This window comes from Manis javanica, chromosome 14, assembly GCF_040802235.1.
Source record: "Manis javanica isolate MJ-LG chromosome 14, MJ_LKY, whole genome shotgun sequence".
Taxonomy (NCBI): domain Eukaryota; kingdom Metazoa; phylum Chordata; class Mammalia; order Pholidota; family Manidae; genus Manis; species Manis javanica.
Window position 1 is genome coordinate 74,136,686 of NC_133169.1, and position 17,364 is coordinate 74,154,049.

Here is a 17,364-nt window from a genome sequence, read left to right on the forward strand (position 1 = left end):
AAAGAAGGCAGAGAACGTACTATGTAGAGAAGATACTATTTTATTTTTTTGAGGACTTTAATTTTCAAAGAATTGGGAAGAGTAATATATCCAACACCCAGAATTAATAATGGTTAGTTAGCATTTCTTCATATTCATTTCTAGTTTTTCTTTTACCTGAAGCGATCATTATTATATAACATGGATGTTACAGATATCACTGAACTCACCTTTTACCACTACTTACATTTCTATTCTTCTTCCAAACCCGAAAGCCACTGATACCATACATTTAGTATTTATCCTTTTATTCCATTTTATACACATAGGTATGCATTGACAATGTAAAAATATTATTTTTGGTGTATTTTAAGTGTCACAAATTATAAGATGATGTGTAGATCATCCTACATCTTAACAGCATTATGGTTTGGAAATGTTTCCACATTCTATCTGCTTTATGAACTTCCTTCCTGAGATTGTGCCCTAGCATATGAATATCTGTATCCACTTCTCTCCTTATAGACACTTAGGTTGTTACCAGGATTTTGTGATTAAGGAGAAATGTTTCTTTGTGTAGGTCTCTTTGTATATGTGTAGGATTTCTATCAGGTGTCACCCGGAAGTGCAGTTGCTAAATTGAGCTGTGTGATGTACAATAAATCCACTAGCAATTGCCGAATTGTGCTCTAAGTAATTATCAATTTATGCTTCTACTAGCTGTAGCTGAGAGAACCATTCCTTTTCTGAAGCTTCCCCAAACCTGACGTTATCAGACATTGTAGGATCTGAAGAATCAAAAGTTAGCATAAGTACAGCCATCTTAAGGCCTAAATACCACCCCCTAACCCAGAAGAAGGAAAATCATTAGAATCTTGAAAAACAAGTTAGTTAGCCTGTGTCAATTGTAGTGACCTTTAGTTAGCCAAACGTAAATCAGTTAATCATACACGCCTAGCTTATCTTACTAGAACCACCCTAGACATTCCGAAGGTGATCTCATCTAATCAGACCCCAGGATGTGGCACCAGCAAAAGATTTATGAGCCTATAGAAAAAAACCCTGTATTGTGATTATGGAAAATTTTACCCCTTTTGAAAATGCTATAAAACCTTCTGCCTTTGTGTGCTCTGAGTCCTCGTTGAGACCCACTGCGACGGGCTGACTTGGACCCCAACTAGTTGGCTTCCGAATAAATTCCTCTTGCTTGTTGCATCAAGAAACGTCTTTGGTGAGTGATTTGGGGCGGCGCCTTCCTCAGGAGAATCCAACAACATGTCAGTTTTTACCAACTGGCAAATTAAGTGGGAAGTGTTTGTACTAATTAATTTATTCAGTAATTAGGTTGGATGACTTCATAATTTACTGGCTATTCTGGTTTCTACTTTTCATCTCTTTGATGATTGAGTATATTTTTCTTATTATTGATTTGTGGATGTTCTTTACAAATTCTAGAGTATAGAGAAGTTAAGGATGACTCAATGATTTTGGCATGAGAAACTACAAGAATGGAGTTGCTATTTATTGACACAGATGGGTTTAATTTTTTTATGTATATCAATTTATTAGGATAGTAATCCAACTATTTCAGGTAGATTTCTTCAGTCTTGTGGACACTAATGCTATAGAGAAATCAGCAATGATTATGCAAAGAGCTATACAGCTTCTGGTTTCTTCGCACCTTGGGATGGAGCCAGTTCCACTTGGCCAGCACTGTCGGTGGTGGTGTGAATCATGTCAGTGACACAGAGGGGTCCACTAACTTCCAGTTTGTTTCTAGAGCATCCTTTCTCCCTGGGTAGGTAGGAAGGTGACTTCCTACAGTCCTGAGTCTCACAGCAATTACAAATATCAGTGTTAGCTTCTCGAGGATACCACAGACTGCTTGATCTATTGAAAGAGCAAGTCTTCTTTGAAGAATGTAGCTCAGCTGATGCTCCAGTAGCCTTCAGATGGCCTGTGACAGAGATTCAGCTGCAAACATCACCAGAATCTAAACATGTTAACTCTGAACTGAAGATTGGATATGAATCCTTTGATGGTTATACGTATTGTCTGCTGTCAGCCATCCGCATTTTCACCTTATAGCAAACTGATGTGCCTTATTTATTTATTTATTTATTTATTTATTTATTTATTTAATTTTGGTATCATTAATCTACAATTACATGAAGAACATTATGTTTACTAGGCTCCCACCTTTACCAAGTCTCCCTAACATACCCCTTAACAGTCACTGTCCATCAGCGTAGTAAGATGCTGTAAAATCACTACTTGTCTTCTCTGTGTTGTAGAGCCCACCCCGTTACCCCCCACATTATACATGCTAATTGTAATGCCCCCTTTCTTTTTCCCTGCCCTTATCCCTCCCTTCCCACCCATCATCCCCAGTCCTTTTCCCTTTGGTAACTGTTAGTCCATTCATGGGTTCTGTGATTCTGCTGCTGTTTTGTTCCTTCAGTTTTTCTTTGTTCTTATACTCCACATATGAGTGAAATGATTTGGTACTTGTCTTTCTCCGCCTGGCTTATTTCACTGAGCATAATACCCTCTAGCTCCATCGATGTTGTTGCAAATGGTAGGATTTGTTTTCTTCTTATGGCTGAATAATATTCCATTGTGTATATGTACCACATCTTCTTTATCCATTCATCTACTGATGGAGGTTGCTTCCATTTCTTGGCTATTGTAAATAGTGCTGCAATAAACATAGGGGTGCATCTGTCTTTTTCAAACTGGGCTACTGCATTCTTAGGGTAAATTCCTAGAAGTAGAATTCCTGGGTCAAATGGCATTTCTATTTTAAGCATTTTGAGTAACCTCCATACTGCTTTCCACAATGGTTGAACTAATATACATTCCCACCAACAGTGTAGGAGGGTTCCCTTTTCTCCACAACCTCGCCAACATTTGTTGTTGTTTGTCTTTCAGATGGTGGCAATCCTTACTGGTGTGAGGTGATATCTCATTGTGGTTTTAATTTGCGTTTCTCTGATGGAAAGTGATGTGGAGCATCTTTTCATGTTTCTGTTGGCCATCTGAATTTCTTCTTTAGAGAACTGTCTATTCAGCTCCTCTGTCCATTTTTTAATTGGTTTATTTGCTTTTTGTTGAGGTGTATGAGCTCTTTATATATTTTGTATGTGAACCCTTTATTGGATCTGTCATTTATGAGTATATTCTTCCATATTGTAGGATACCTTTTTGTTCTATTGATTGCTGTACAGAAGCTTTTCAGCTTGATATAATCCCACTTGTTCATTTTTGCTTTTGTTTCCCTTGCCCAGGGAGATATATTCATGAAGAAGTCACTCATGTTTATGTCTAAGAGATTTTTGCCTATGTTTTTTTCTAAGAGTTTTATGGTTTCATGACTTATATTCAGGTCTTTGATCCATTTTTGAATTTACTTTTGTGTATGGGGTTAGACAGTGAACCAGTTTCATTCTCTTACATGTTGTTGTCCAGTTTTGCCAGCACCATCTGTTGAAGAGACTGTCATTTTCCCATTTTGTATGTCCATGACTCCTTTATCATATATTAATTGACCATATATGTTTGGGTTAATGTCTGAAGACTCTTTTCTGTTCCACTGGTCTGTTGCTCTGTTCTTGTGCCAGTACCAAATTGTCTTGATTACTATGGCTTTGTAGTAGAGCTTGAAGTTGGGGAGTGAGATCCCCCCCCACTTTATTTTTCCTTCTCAGGATTGCTTTGACTATTCACAGTCTTTGGTGGTTCCATATGAATTTTAGACCTATTTTTTCCAATTCATTGAAGAATGCTGTTGGTAATTTGATAGGGATTGTATCGAATCTGTATATTGCTTTGGGCAGGATGGCCATTTTGATGATATTAATTCTTCCTAACCAGGAGCATGGGATGAGTTTCCATTTGTTAGTGTCCTCTTTAATTTCTCTTAAGAGTATCTTATAGTTTTCAGGGTATAGGTCTTTCACTTCCTTGGTTAGGTTTATTCCTAGGTATTTCATTCTTTTTGGTGCTATTCTGAATGGAATTGTTTTCCTGATTTCTCTTTCTATTAGTTCATTGTTAGTGTATTAGAAAGCCACAGATTTCTGTGTATTAATTTTGTATCCTGCAACTTTGCTGAATTCCGATATTAGCTCTAGTAGTTTTGGAGTGAATTCTTTAGAGTTTTTTATGTACAATATCATGTCATCTGCAAACAGGGACAGTTTGACTTTTCTTTACCAATCTGGATTCCTTGTATTTCTTTGTTTTGTCTAATTGCCGTGGCTAGGACCTCCTGTACTATGTTAAATAACAGTGGGGAGAGTGGGCATCCCTGTCTTGTTCCTGATCTCAGAGGAAAAGCTTTCAGCCTCTTGCTGTTCAGTATGATGTTAGCTGTGGGTTTATCATATATGGCCTTTATTATGTTGAGGTACTTGCCCTCTATTCCCATTTTGTTGAGAGTTTTTATCATGAATGGATGTTGAATTTTGACGATGTGTTTTATTTTAAGGTGTCCACATTTATTATTGTTTTCGGTACTTCTATGTCTTATTTAAGAAATCTTTTTCCACCTGAGTCCTTATAGTCTATTTTAGATATATTTAACCTTTGTTGATTATGTTTATTTTTAAGTAAGTTCATTTATTGAAAAGATCATCTCTTCTCCACTGACTCCCAGCCAAGTGTTGAACAGGAGTGCTGAGAAGTGGGTAGCTTTGTCTTGTTCCTGATTTTAGGGAGAAATTATCTACTTTTCCAACATTAAGGTTGAAGTTAGCTGTCTGTTTCTGTAGGTGTTCTGTATAGAGTTGAGGAAGTTGCCCTCTACTCTTAGTTTTCTGATAGTTTTTATCATGAAGTGGTATTGGACTTTGTCCAGTGTTTTTTATGAGTCTGTTGGTATGGTTAGGTAGGTAGGATGTGATTTTTCTTCTTTAGCCAATTGATGGGATAGATTATATTAATTGATGTTTGCAAATTGAACTAGTCTTGCATACTTGGGATAAATCCTGCTTGGTCATGGTGAATAATCTTTTTTCATATTGTTAGATTTAATTTGCTAATATCTTTACCTGTATATTTATGAGACTTATTAGTTTTTAGTCTCCCCTTCTTGTAGTATCTTTACTTTTGAGATTAGGGTGATGCTCGACTCATAGGATGAGTTAGGACGTAATCTTTCTGCTTCTGTTTTCTGGAAGAGATTGTAGAGAATGGGCATCACTCCTTCCATAAATGTTTGATAGACTTTTATTTTCACACTGTATTTCCCTCAATCCTCCATTTGTGGGATTATTTTTATTCTTCCTGGAATATATCTTTTAGTAATTAAGTGCCCATTTATGTGTAGAAATTCTTTTGGACACCTTATATCTAAAAATGTCTCCTTTTTATTTTCAAGCTGATTTGTTGGGATTTTAGGTTGATATATGTTGCCTTGGCACTTTGGCAATATTATTATTCTGTGGTCCTCTCATTTCAGTTTTTCACGCTGAGCAGTCTGCCCTCCATTTTGATTGGGCTTGTGTTCATTCTGCTGGGTCTGTTCCCCGGGTACTGATTTCTGAGTACTGATTTTTTCCTCATGTGGAAAATGTTTATAATTTTTTGCTAATAATTTTTACGTCTAAGTGAAATTTTTAAAAATCATCTCTGTGTGATTTTATTTTTTAATTCAGTGCAAAATGTGTTCAGAGTAGCTAAATAGCTGCTTGACCTTGATTAAAGTAAGTCCCTGGTAGAATCGTCTTTCTGTTGCCAGTATTTACTGACTCCAATATTTATTGACTCCCTACTCTGAAAGTTGCCTGAAACTTATCGAGTCCTTTGGATTTATAAGCTTCTGTTTTATTGTCTCCTCAGGAAAATCTGGAAATCGTAGCTTGGATCTGTGTTTCTTGTCCTTAACATCTTTTACCCTACATCATTTTCATCTCTTTATTTCCTCTAGATTAACAGTCATGTTTGTCCTCAACACAACTGGTGTGACTTTTTTCAATGTCTATTCTTTTCACTAAGGGATTATAAATCTATAAAAGATTTCCTTCTTTTTCTGTTAAATCAAATCATTGCGTTTCTGTTTTCATCTCATGTTCTTTTTTGTGACCCTTTGTTCTTGATTCAAAAATTGTTATTTCTTTTTTTTTTGTGGACTTCTGTAATCATATTTCTCATTGTCCGCAGAGATAGAACACTCTGATTTGGAGAAATGTCCTCTTTCCTTTGTGTTCTAGTGTTTCTTATACACCCTGCAAGAAACCTGGCTAATCCCAGTGCTTCCTGAAAGACTGGTGGGATGGAGTGCCGAATGTCCTTTCCAGTTGGATGGCAACAGCTTTGGGCTTTCAGGTCTAAATCTGAAGGAAAAGAAGATGTACTCAATTCTGCTTGAATTACCTGCCAAACACACAATTCATTTTTAAAAACTGGGCTGACATGGGCTTCTCCGTGCTGCACACTGAATCATGAGCTACTCCCAAGTGTGCTTCCCAGACTGGTGCACATATGCAAAATATTTGCTACAGGTCCACAAAAGATAAGTAAAGAAATTGAAAGTAAAGCCTTTGAAACTTTTTTTTAAAGAATCACAATTAGAATAGTTTGATGTCTGTTGGATGTAATTGTTCAAAAAAATACTGTCTTCTGTTTTGTATGGCAGGTGATTAATTTTCTAAGTAGTTCATTTTTATTTTAATTTCTAAAGTTTAAGTCTGCAGCAGATTGGAAATTTTAAAAAATGCATAAACTGGTCCCTCACAAAAGATAATTTGAGAAGCGCTGGTCTAGATAAGCAACAGAATACTGAGCAGTAGGCTTTTTATTCATGAATTCCGAACACTATGCTCCTTTGCGATTCCAATCTTCAAGTTTTGCTGTAGTTTCTAAATGGCTCTAGGAAGAGAAGAGTTCATGAGAACCAGGGGAAGGAGTTCGAATGGCTCAGAGTCTGGCTGATTCAAGAGAGAAGTCGCATGGGTTTGGGGAGCAGCTCCTTCTCATTGAGCAGTGATGATCTGGCATTCAGGGACTGAACCCGACCGTCAGGGTTGCTCTTCCCTTCGTGAGCAGTTTTAGGGGTACCCTTCAGACCCAGCCAAGCAGGACGGGTTAAAGAATGGATTTTTGAATCTGCCCCCACTGAATGTACTTTCAGTGTGAACTGCTGTCCTCTCCCTGCCCAGATGTTTGGCACATTGTCAACTCTTTTGTTTTCAGGGATTTTCTCCGTTCCTATATACTTGTTTGGATTCATGGATATTTTATCAGGATCACTAGGAGGGGTCCTGTAGCCAATTAATCTGCTGCCCTCATTTCACAGGAAGCCTTCCAAGGTAGTTTACAAAGACACCCTTTTATTTTCCTTTAGTCACAAAGAAAAAAACGTGTCCTCTGTACTTTCTTTATGAACACATCCCAAGAGATATATTGAAGTTTCATAAGGGAGGAGGCTTTTCATGACAGAGATTTCTAGCATGGAGACAGCTCTTTTAAGGGGAGCTAATGATGTATTGATTAATGTGAATTGAGCTTGGGGTTAGCTCTTTTTTCTTCTTTCATCCATTATCTGACTCTGACACTTTAGGTCCTTTAGTATTGAATTTCTGCTCTGGAACAAAACTCTAGTCCATAACCGTCATTTCGGTTTTATTTATCTGACGCAGGTAAGACACTAACCCTGTATGATCACGATCTTTGTCATCCATAGTAATCCCCAGAATTGGCCAGCTTCTGCAGTAAACCTTATCTGTCATCATTTAGCTTGAAACACACTCTGTCACCATTTACAAAGAGCGTAAACATTTTCTGAGTGTAAATAAAACTGTCCCTGAACACAAACTGATAAGCATAAAAATAAGCCAAATAAATGCTTACATACAGGCTAGAGGAAATGACAATGAAATGTGAAGGGCTGAATCTGAAACCCTTGGCATATAGAAACTGATGGCCTTACCTGCCCATGCATTCTCCTGGGAAATAAGATCTCTTTCTTTGCTTTCACTTTAGCAGCCTTTCAGTACATCTGCCATCTCTTGCTCCAAAACACAGATGCAACTAAATATTAAACAAGGAGCCGATAAAATTAAGTTTAATCTAGTATCATGACTGTGTCAAACTTGCCAACCTATTTCTCCAAATAGGTTTCATGATTCCTGAACACTTTCTCAGCATTTCAGATGTCATGAATATTTTTTGCTTTGCCTCTGAGCAGTTGTCCCTGCTGCTACTCCAAGCTGTCTTCTTCGTCTCCTTAACTGCACTGCAACATTAATCTATGTTCAGCCCGGCAGAAGGTGGGGAGAGCTTTCAACTTTTCTAGATGATGCAGCAGAGAAGTGATGAATGGTGAAAAGGAAATGTTGTGCTGAATTAACGGTAAATTCCCCCTTAGGGTTAAACCTTTCAGGAATTGATTTGGAGTATGTACACTCTTACTAAAAATAAAAATAAAAAAAGAAATGAAAAAAATCTCTGAAAAGACTTCAGTTGAACTCATCCTTGTCTTGATATTACTCATTTCTGTCAAACCATAATGTGGAAGCAAACAAAATGCCATTACCAAAAAGGTCTTATTTCAAAATATTACTGGATATTAGACTCAGATTTGTAGGTACTTGCACTTAATTCATGTCGGCATCTGTGTAAATCTCTTTCTAACATGAAACTTACAATCCATCTAAAAACTGCAGGGAAGAAAGGAAGGACAACTGAGGTTGGCCTCCTATACTATGACTACAACAATTAGTTTTCTTTCAACTTCAAGTAGGCCCTTTGATGTTAGGGTAGATTTGTGATCTGAAAAACACTGAAGCAGAATCCCAGCATGAATGAACGACCATGAGCCCTGTGTGGTTGGAAACAAGAGGGACGGAAGCTGTGGTGCTTGCTGAAGGACTTCCCTGGGATGTTTTAAGTTAGAACAGCATGCTTGGTGCATGTGAATAAGAAGAGTATCCTCCAGCCCCTAGGGTCCCTTGGCGGTCACCAGCTCTGTCGATGTTAACCTTCTCTGTGCACTGACTTCAGGAATGGAAGCTGTTATACACTAGGGCAGCCTGCCCAAGACTGTTGAGAACACTGGGTCACACATTCACAGCCTCAGCATTGCCATGTCTGTGGCTCAGCAGGGCTTGCAGTCCCAGGGCCTTCATTGTTCTAGCTTCTTAGAGCACATCCTTTATGGCTGGCACCCTTTAGTAATCAGTTGTTGCCACTACAATCTGACTCTGTTAGAACCCAGCCCTCGCACTGTTCTCAGGGTCTTGATGATACTGGGCAAACTTTTATAAAGTGCAAGTCCCAGAGAAATCTCTATCTCTGATTTCCCTAAAGGTGGTCTTGTGAATTTTATGGCAGGTTAATCAATATTGGTTTGATCACTCACATTAATTTATTATAGTCACAGGTCAGCAATCTCAGACCTTGGTAATATTTCTGCATTTTCAATAATGCACTTTTTTGTTAGTTTGCAGTTTAGAATCCATTTAGACTATCTTTTGGTCTTTCCTTCTGTGATCCAAGTCAACAGGATGACTAAAAGCTTACTGTAAAGTTTGCATTTCATATCATCTTAACAATAAGTTGCTAAGCAACTTAACTCAAGCAAAATACATTCTTCTGATCTGACCCACATTAGCACCTAGCTTGTATTGTGTTCAGTATCTTTTGAATTAATAGATGCATGGGTTAAATAAAACCCATATCAGCCTCACATTTCCACTTGGAAGACAAATTTTATTTATTAAGAGGAAAAATAGGGATTCAAAATGGCAGCATGAGAGGTGAGACAGAGAACTCACCCAGAAGCACATATAGTACCAAAATACAGTTAATACAACTAATCCTAAAAGAGCAACAAGAAAGAAAGCTGCACCAGACTGCATCCACCTGGAGAACAGAACAGACCTCACAAAACAGGGTAACATACCAAAGCCTTGATCCGGCAGGACACAAGCCCTTCCCCCACCACAGCTCACCGCTGATGGGAGGAAGAGAAATGGAGTGGGGAGGGGGTGAAAGCCCAGGACTGCTTAACACCCAGCCCTGGAGATCTGCTTTGGGAGCACAAACCTACATTGCATGGTGCTCTGGAGATTAGTGGGGTTGTAAAGCTAAGACAGGGGGAATACTTGGAGAGATTCCAGCTGTTCATGGAGGACAGAGATCCACATCCGGCTGCTCTGAGACAAAGGAAAGGCGGGCGGTCTGAGAGGCTTCCTAGCAGTGAAAGGGCTGCTGAAAGGGCGGGGTTTGCATGGAGCTTGCTGTGTGGGATAGGTGGACAAGGTTGTCTGGATGTGCTCTGCCCAGCAGTTTGGGAACTTTCAGGAGCTTCAGATGCTCCATCCCTCTGGCTGCCTACTCACAGCTCTGAGACTGCCCCCCCCCACTGTGATACACAGCCTGCTGTGCCTTCCTCCTGGTCTGCCGGCACCAGCTTCCAAACCAACAGTCCCTGCCCTGGTGTCAGGCTAGCCAGAGGGAGGCTCTGCCTACGGCAGCTACAAATGAAAAGCAAAGAGGCTTACACCTGTGTACTTGGCCCACTGGTTCTGATGGGAGACAGGCACTGTAGCTGGGAAGCAGGAAACAGCTCTTTCCTCCCTGCAAGCACCAGCACCATTCCCCTATGACCCCAGACATCACTCCAAGGGCTGAGGACCTCCAGAGACTAAAGCTTCTGGGCACTAGAAGGTGCCACATAAAAATGTGAAACATCAAAGGTACCTGATTCAAACAAAAATCTCACAAACACCAGAAAAAGGGCCAAGTGAAACTGAACTCACCAATCTTCCTGAAAGAGAGTTCAAAATAAAAATCATAAACATGCTCCTGGAGGTACAGGAAAATATTCAAGAACTTAGTGACAAATTTAGGATGGAGATTCAATCATTAAGAAATTCCATATTTGAAATGAAGCACACAATGAAGGGATTTAAAAGCAGATTAGATGTAGTAGAAGAGTGGTAAATGGAAGCAATTAGAGAAGAGGAATACAAAGAAGCTGAGGCACAGAGAGAAAAAAGGATCTCTAGGAATGAAAGAATATTGAGAGAACTGTGTGACTAATCCAAATGGAACAATATTTGCATTATAGGGGTATGAGGAGAAGAAGAAAGAGAAAAAGGGATAGAAAGTGTCTTTGAGGAGATAATTGCTGAGAAATTTCCCAATCTTGGGAAGCAGATAGTCTCTCAGGCCATGGAGGGGCACAGATCTCTGAACACAAGGGACCCAAGAAGACAACACCAAGACATACAGTAATTAAAATGGCAAAGATCAAGGATAAACACAGACTTTTAAAGGCAGCTAGAGAGAGAAAAAAGATCACATACAAAGGGAAACCCATCAGGCTAACATCAGATTTCTCAACAGAAACCTTACAGGCCAGAAGGGAATGACATTATATATTTAATGCAATGAAGCAGAAGGGCCTCGAACCAAGAATTCTCTACTCAGAAAGATTACCATTTAAATTGAAAGGAGGGATTAAACAAGTTTCAGATAAGGAAAAGCTGAGAGATTTACCTCCCACAAACAACCTCTACAGTGCATTTTGGAGGGACTAATATAGATGGAAGTCTTGCTAAGACCAAAAAGCTGTCATCAGGGGAAATAAAATCACAGCAAAGAAAGTAGAGCAATTAATTACTAAGCAGATGCAAAATCAAATCAGCTACCTCCAAAGTCAACCAATGGAGAGAAAAAGAGAACAGAATATGATACCTAATATATAAAGAATGGAGGAAGAAGAAAAAGGAGGGAATAAAAGAACCTTTAGGTTGTGTTTGTAATAGCATACTAAGTGAGTTGAATTAGACTGTTAGGTATTAAGGGAATTACCCTTGAACCTTTGGTAACCACGAATCTAAAGCCTGCAATGGCAATAAGTACATACCTATTGATAATCACCCTAAGTGTAAATGGTCTGAATGCACCAATCAAAAGACATACAGTCACTGAATGGATAAAAAAACATGAGCCATCTATATGCTGCCTACAAGAGACTCACTTCAAACCCAAAGACATACACAGACTGCAAGTAAAGGGAAGGAAAAGATACTTCATGCAACTAATAGACAAAAGCAGTAGTTGCCGTACTTTTATCAGAAAAAAACATGCTTCTAAACAAAGAAAGTAACCAGAGACAAAGAAGAACATTACATAATGATAAAGGGGTCAGTCCAACAAGAGGATATAACTATTATAAATATCTATGCACCCAACACAGGATCACCTACATATGTGAAACAAATACTAACAGAATTACAGGGGGAAATAGAATGCAATGCATTCATTTCAAGAGACTTCAACACCATTCACTCCAAAGGACAAATCAGCCAGACAAAAAATAAGTAAGGAGACAGAGGCACTGAACAGTGTATTAGAACAGATGGACCCAATATACATCTACCGAACACTCCATCCAAAAGCAACAGGGTACACATTCTTCTCAAGTGCACATGGAACATTTTCCAGAATTGATCGTATGCTAGGCCACAAAAAGAGCCTCAGTAAATTAAAAAATACTGAAATTTCACCAACCAGCTTCTCAGATCACAAAGGTATGAAACTAGAAATAAATTACACAGAGAAAATGACAAAGTCCACAAACACATGGAGGCTTAATAATATACTCCTAGATAATCAATGGATCAATGACCAAATAAAAACAGATCAAGCAGTATATGGAGACAAATAACAATAATTCAACAGTGCAAAATCTGTGGGACACAACAAAGGCCATGCTAAGAGGGAAGTATACTGCAATACAGGCCTCCCTCAGGAAAGAAGAACAATCCCCAATGAACAGTCTAAACTCACAATTAATGGAACTATAAAAAGAAGAACAAATGAGGCCCATAGTAAGTAGAAGGAGGGACATAATAAAGATTAGAGCAGAAATAAATAAAATCAAGAAGAATGAAACAATAGAAAGAATCAATGAAAGCAAGAGCTGGTTATTCGAGAAAATAAACAAAATAGATAAACCCCTAGTCAGACTTACCAAGAAAAAAAGAGAGTCTACACACATAAACAGAATCAGAAATGAGAAAGGAAAAATTACTATGGACACCAGAGAAATACAAAGAATTATTAGAGACTACTATGAAAAATTATATGCTAACAAACTGGATAACCTAGAAGAAATGAACAAGTTTGTAGAAAAATACAGTCTTCCAAAGCTGATGCAGGAAGAAACAGAAAATCTGAATAGACCAATTACAGCAAAGAAATTGAATTGGTAATCAAAAAACTACCTAAGAACAAAATTTCTGGACCAGATAGTTTCACTGCTGAATTTTACCAAACATTTAGTGAAGATTTAATACACCTCCCATCCTCCTTAAAGTTTTACAAAAAGTAGAGAGGAGGAAATACTCCCAAACTCATTCTATGAGGCCAGCATCCCTCTAATACCAATACCAGGTAAAGACACCACAAAAAAAGAAAATTACAGACCAATATCCCTGATGAACATAGATACAAAAATACTCAACAAAATATAAGCAAACCAAATTCAAAAATGCATCAAAAATATCATTCTATCATGCAAGGATGGTACAACATTTGAAAATCCATCAACATCATCCACCACATCAACAAATTGAGGACAAAACCACATTATCATCTCCATAGATGCAGAAAAAGTATTTGACAAAATTCAACATCCATTCATGATAAAAACTGTCAACAAAACAGATATAGAGGGCAAGTACTTCAATATAATAAAGGCCATATATGACAAACCCACAGACAACATCATACTTAATAGCAAGAAGCTGAAAGCTTTAACTTTAAGATCAGGAACAAGACAAGGATGCCCACTCTCCCCACTTCTATTCAACATAGTTCTGGAAGTCCTAGCCATAGCATCCAGGCAACACAAAGGAATAAAAGGCATCCAGATTGGCAAGGATGCCAATAACTGTATTAAACTGGTCCCTGTTTGCAGATGATATGATATTGTACATTAAAAAACCTAAAGAATCCACTTCAAAACTACTAGATCTAATATCTGAATTCAGCAAAGTTGCAAGGTAAAATTAATACTCAGAAATCTGTTGCATTCCTATACACTAATGATGAACTATCAGAAAATAGAAATCAGGAAAACAATTCTATTCACAATTGTATCAAAAAGAATAAAATATCTAGGAATTAACCTAACCAAGGAAGTGAAAGACTTATACTCTTAAAACTGCAAGACACTCATGAGAGAAATTAAAGAAGATACCAATAAATGGAAACACATCCTGTGCTCATAGATAGGAAGAATTAATATTGTCAAAATGGCCACCTGCCTAAAGCAATCTACAAATTCAATGCAATCCCTATCAAAATACCAACACCATTCTTCAACGAACTAGAGCAAATAGTTATAAAACTCATATGGAACCAAAAAAAACACCAAATAGCCAAAGCAATCCTGGGAAGGAATAATAAAGCAGGGGGGATTATGCTCCCTGACTTTAAGGTCTACTACAAAGCCACAGTAATCAAGACAATTTGGTACTGGCACAAGAACAGACCAATGGAACAGAATAGAGAGCCCAGATATAAACCCAACCATATATGGTCAATTAATATATGATAAAGGATCCACGGACGTACAATGGGGAAATGACAGCCTCTTCAACAACTGGTGTTGGCAAAGCTGGACAGCTACATGCAAGAGAATGAAACTGGACTACCGTCTAACCCTTTACACAAAAGTAAATTCAAAATTAATCAAAGACCTGAATGTAAGTCATGAAACCATAGAACTCTTAGAAGAACATGTAGGAAAAAATCTCTTGAATATAAACATGAGCAGCTTTTTCCTAAGCACATCTCTTTGGGCAAGGGAAACAAAAGAAAAAATGAGCAAATCGACTACATCAAACTAAAAAGCTTCTGTACAGCAAGGGACGCCATCAGCAGAACAAAAAGGCATCCTACAGTATGAGAGAATATATTTGTAAACGACATATCTGACAATGGGTTAACATCCAAAATACATAAAGAACTCACATGCCTCAACACCCAAAAATGCAAATAACCCTATAAGAAAAATGGACAGAGGATATGAACAGACACTTCTCCAAAGAAGAAATTCAGATGGCCAACAGGTACATGAAAAGATGCTTCACATTGCTAATTATCAAGGAAATGCAAATAAAAACCACAATGAGATATCACCTCACACCAGTTAGGATGGCCAACATCGAAAAGGCAAGGAACAACAACTGCTGGTGAGGATGCGGAAAACAGGGATTCCTCCTACCCTGCTGGTGGGAATGTAAACTAATTCAACCATTTGGAAAGCAATATGGATGTTCCTCAAGAAACTAAAAATAGAAATACCATTTGACTTGATAACTCCACTCCTAGGAATTTACCCAAAGAAATCAACTTCTCAGATTCAAAAAGACATATGCATCCCTATGTTTATTGCAGCACTATTTACAATAGCTTAGATATGGAAGCAACCTAGGTGTCCATCAGTAAATGAATGGGTAAAGAAGAGGTGGTACATACACACAATAGAATATTATTCAGCCTTAAGAAAGAAACAAATCCTACCATTTGCAACAACATGGATGGAGCTAGAGGGTATTATGCTCAATGAAATAAGCCAGGCAGAGAAAGACAAGTACCAAATGATTTCACTCATATGTGGAGTATAAGAACAAAGAAAAACTGAAGGAACAAACTAGCAGCAGGCTAACAGACTCCAATAAAGGACTAGCGGTTACCAAAGGGTTGGGGTGGGAGGGGTCCTTGGGGAGGGAGGGAGAAGGGGATTGTGGGATATCATGATTGGTCCACATGGTATGTGTGGGGTCACAGGGAAGACAGTGTAGCTCAGACAAGACAAATAGGGACTCTGGCATCTTACTACAGTGATGGACAGTGACTGCAATGGGGCATGGGGGGGGACATGATAATAAAGGTGAATGTAATAACCACATTGGTTTTCTTGTGAAACCTTCATAAGAGTGTGTATCATGATACCTTAATAAAAAAACAGCAAAATAAATGTTTTATTTTTATATTTTAAACTGTTAGACTCTGGTCAGAAATTAGTTCCTTGTGAAAAGCACACTGTAATAAACTCAAAAGAGCATAGTTTTTAGGAATACACATTTTGTCATAAAATGTTAAATCTAAAAAAGACTATGAATGAAAGTCTAAACAGAAGTGCAGCACTCTTGCCTTATTGACTACAGTACCCTGGAGTCAGGACTGATCCTCCCTTTTTAGCTATATCCAGAGAAAAGCTCATAAAAGTTCAATGATCTTTTTTCCATTTTCTTCTAGAAGATAGTCAAAATACTAACAAAATGGACATTCAGTTTGTACTTATAGATTTAGCCTAGGTTATACCTCTGCAATGCTTGAATAATTGTTCAGTTAAGAAAAGAAGGCCTATTAGGTAGAGTCCAGAAAATACAGTGAAGTTTTTTATTGACTGGCTGTCTAATGTTTAGGAAATGGTTTTTTGATTTTTGACTTGTTTAGGTATACATTCTGCTGACAAAGAGCTACCTGGGAATATATACAATTGCAGAAGGATGATGCATTGTGCTTAAAGATTTCAGGTTGTAATTCGTGCATGGATTTGTTTTTTTTCCTATAGAAACTGAGCCATATATAGTGTTTTTGGTTACTGTGAGAGCCTGGAGAACAATATTTAACATAAAAGGTACTTAAAATCACTTGGGGTAGCATTGGTAATACCAATACCAAACTGTCACTTTGACAGCCCTTTACTGTGAAACAGCCAAATTTCCACTAGAGTTGTTAGGAGCCAATCTTGCCTGCAGAAAGTGGGAACTGAAAGATTACCTCTCACCCAATCTTATTTTGATAAGTGAGAAGAGGGCCTTAGAGTGGTAACCCTTCCTCAGGGGAACTGGTTAATGGTGACAGAAGCTTAAATTTCCCAGCCTCCAGTCTAGTTTTTTAGTTTCCCAGCTTAGGATTCCCTGAACTGAAAATATTTTGCACAATATTCCAAGTGGTAAAAATCATGATTTTCCTTGGAAATAGAAAATACTTACAGGACTAGAGTATTTCAAAGTTTTATGATAATTAACACATATTTCTTAGGAAATATTTGTTTATTGCTTTTTATGTGCCAGGCTCTGTAAAGGACAGAAAGACAAATAAGACCCTCTCTTGTCCTGTCTAATGGAGAATCATTGTTTTGAGATTTGAGAAGAATGAAGTGTACTGCTTAAAACACCTACAACTGATCCACATCAGCCACAGAAGCTTTTTATTGCTTTAATACTGTACACAGTTAAAACTAAATATGTTATATTGTAAAGAGCCAATATATGGAAGCAATCTAAGTACCCACTGGTAGATGAATGGGTAAGGAATATATATACAAGTTATATATGTAGTGGAGTATTACTT